The sequence below is a fragment of the Babylonia areolata genome, chromosome 9 (genome assembly GCF_041734735.1).
Source record: "Babylonia areolata isolate BAREFJ2019XMU chromosome 9, ASM4173473v1, whole genome shotgun sequence".
Classification (NCBI taxonomy): Eukaryota; Metazoa; Mollusca; class Gastropoda; order Neogastropoda; family Buccinidae; genus Babylonia; species Babylonia areolata.
This window is the reverse complement of record NC_134884.1, coordinates 3,995,801-3,998,377: the sequence shown is the minus strand read 5'-3', so window position 1 is coordinate 3,998,377 and position 2,577 is coordinate 3,995,801. Positions and strand designations below refer to the sequence as shown.

The window sequence follows — 2,577 nt, the reverse complement described above, 5'->3', positions numbered from 1 at the left end:
TGAAGATTACAAACGCGAATTCAGACTTTGAGTTTAATGAAAGTTTTGCATCTTAAAAAACAAAACAATTTTGAAAAAAAAACAAAAAACATAAAGCACAGGTGCAATAGCCAAGTGGCTTAAGCACTGGACTTTCAATCTGAGGGTCCAAGGTTTGAATCACAGAAACGGCGCCTGGTGGGTAAAGGGTGGAGATTTTTCTGATCTCCCAGGTCAACCTATGTGCAGACCTGCTAGTGCCTGAACCTCCTTCGTGTGTACACGCACACAGAAGATCAAACACGCACGTTAAAGATCCTGTAACCCATGTCAGTGTTCGGTGGGTTATGGAGACATGAAAATACCCAGCATGCATGAACCACGATAGAGTCATCGGCAAGTTGATGTTGGTCGTGTAACGGAAAGAAGAAGAAGCAGATACTTGGTGAATTCAGGGCCTTGGTGGTGTACTATAAAGCAACTACTGGCAATGTACAAAATTACTACAAAACAACTATTCAGGAAGAATTCAGATTTAACGATGCAACTGACAGTGTTCTTTTGAAATGATAAAGCAGCATAATCCTTACTCGGTGCCAGTCAAAAAATACAGTCTATCTGTTAAACGTTAGGTGTCAAGTGTGTCATAATAATTAAGTCACAGATAAAGAGCTCAATAAATTAGACCAACTAAACTCAAGCTGCATCATATCTGAGGTTTGGTCTGCAGTGTAGTGTTGGTAAGGCTTTTGGGGAATTCTTAAAATAATGTTTTGTGAATGTGTCAAGTGTCATTATAGATGTTTGGGAGTTGTCTGCATTCTAATGTCTACATGCTGATGTAGTGACAAGGCTGAGTGACTGCTATACTCTATCAGTCAATGAGCACTTCTTTTAGTGATCTGTCATGAACTGGCTCACAGGTCCCGCAGACACAGTGCTGGTCATTAAGAGAGCAACACTCTCCTCTTTTACAGTGTTGGTCATTGAGAGAGTGACAGTGACACTCCCAAAAATGAATCCATGAAGTGGATAACCCTTCATCCCTGCAGTGTAGTCTCAGTCATCCCATTTGTTATTTTTAGCCTGAACAGCACACAAGTCCCTTATAGGTAAGAGCCTACTTGGGGTTTAATAATCCAGCAATAATTAATTTGCATATAATAGATATACATACATATATTCATACATATATACATATATATTCAATACCTCTAATTAATGCAGTTTAAGTAGGTCTAACTTAGTAACTATTGTCAGTCATCAGCTTTTGATGCTAACTGTTTTATATATATATATATATATATATATATATATAATATTTATATATATATATATATATATATATATATATATATATATGTCGCTTATCAGCTTTTGATGCTGATTATATCTTCAGTGCCTCTGATGCTGTTTAAGCAGGTCTAACTATTATCAGTCATCAGCTTTTGATGCCGATTATATTTATAGTAATTATTTCATTATGTCGATAATGACAGATGTTTTAATCACTTTCAGAATATATACTATGTAACAGTCCCATGAATCCAGTAATCCATCCACACTTAACTGTTGAACTGACAATTTATTCATGGCCAGATGTTACAAAATACTTGTTTTTCACTACATTCAGAACAAACTTCACTGAACAATGTCTATTCTAATTCAGGAGTGCTCTACCTTTGCTCATCAATGAATGAAGTAAGCTTGTTCAGTTATGTTTTTCAATGTGAATTAACTGACCAATACCTTCCAAATCTTATTTATAGTTACATAACTAGATTTTATAAGTGATAATAAGCCTTGCTAGATGACTCCTGCTTGAGGCCTCAGGTTAATTGATCTGATTTTTAGCTATACAACTTTCCAATCTAAACATTTGCAAAACTGAGGCTGGCCGTAACAGGTAAGGAAACATGCACAATGCTTGTGAGTGTGCTTGCATGCACACGTCCACACACACATTAAACTAAACAGTAAACTTCCACACACACATTAACTTAACTTACAGTGAATCATACAGAGACAACTTCCTCAGTCTCAGTCTCACCCTACCCACCGGCAATGTAAGAGTCAACAAATTTACAGTGGGTCCCATTTCTGGAAACATCGCTTTTTTTTTCTTTTTTCTTTTTCTCACTGCAACCCCCGCCACTCGAAAAGACAAACCCACTGACAAATGAGCGAGCAAGTGTGCAAGAAAGAGGGAAGGGCTGGGGACGTGGGGAGATGGAGGTTTATCCATCCGATTCGCTCTACTGACATGACCTAATTGGGCCTTGGCCCATGATAAGCAAACATTGTCACTGCGAACGCAGCGCGCGCTTCATCCATTCCATAACCAAAACAGGATGGCAAGGCAAGAGCCGCCGCCATCGATGCATGCACATTTCAACTACGCCAAGTGCTTGAGCGCAGTGCCAACATGCTACAACAGAAATAAGATAAAGGATTCTGAAGAAAAGAAAAAAAGTCGATACAAATTTCCACTCACCAACAAGCTCAGTCAGTGCGAGACTCAAGACGGGAATTATTACGGAAGTGTTGAAACGTTTCCGGGTCAGGAGGGGAACATTTTTAGAAAAGGGGGCAGTATCA

The 2,577-nt window shown here is 38.6% G+C and overlaps 1 protein-coding gene across 1 annotated transcript in view; it reads right to left on the bottom strand.

Moving 5' to 3' along the window:
- LOC143286018 (uncharacterized) overlaps nucleotides 1-2,577 on the bottom strand; it is a 33,591-nt gene extending 31,014 nt beyond the window's left edge. The window contains exon 1 of the mRNA XM_076593522.1: nucleotides 2,474-2,577. The gene's annotated coding sequence lies outside the window, so the exon portion shown is untranslated. The remainder of the gene's footprint in view (nucleotides 1-2,473) is intronic.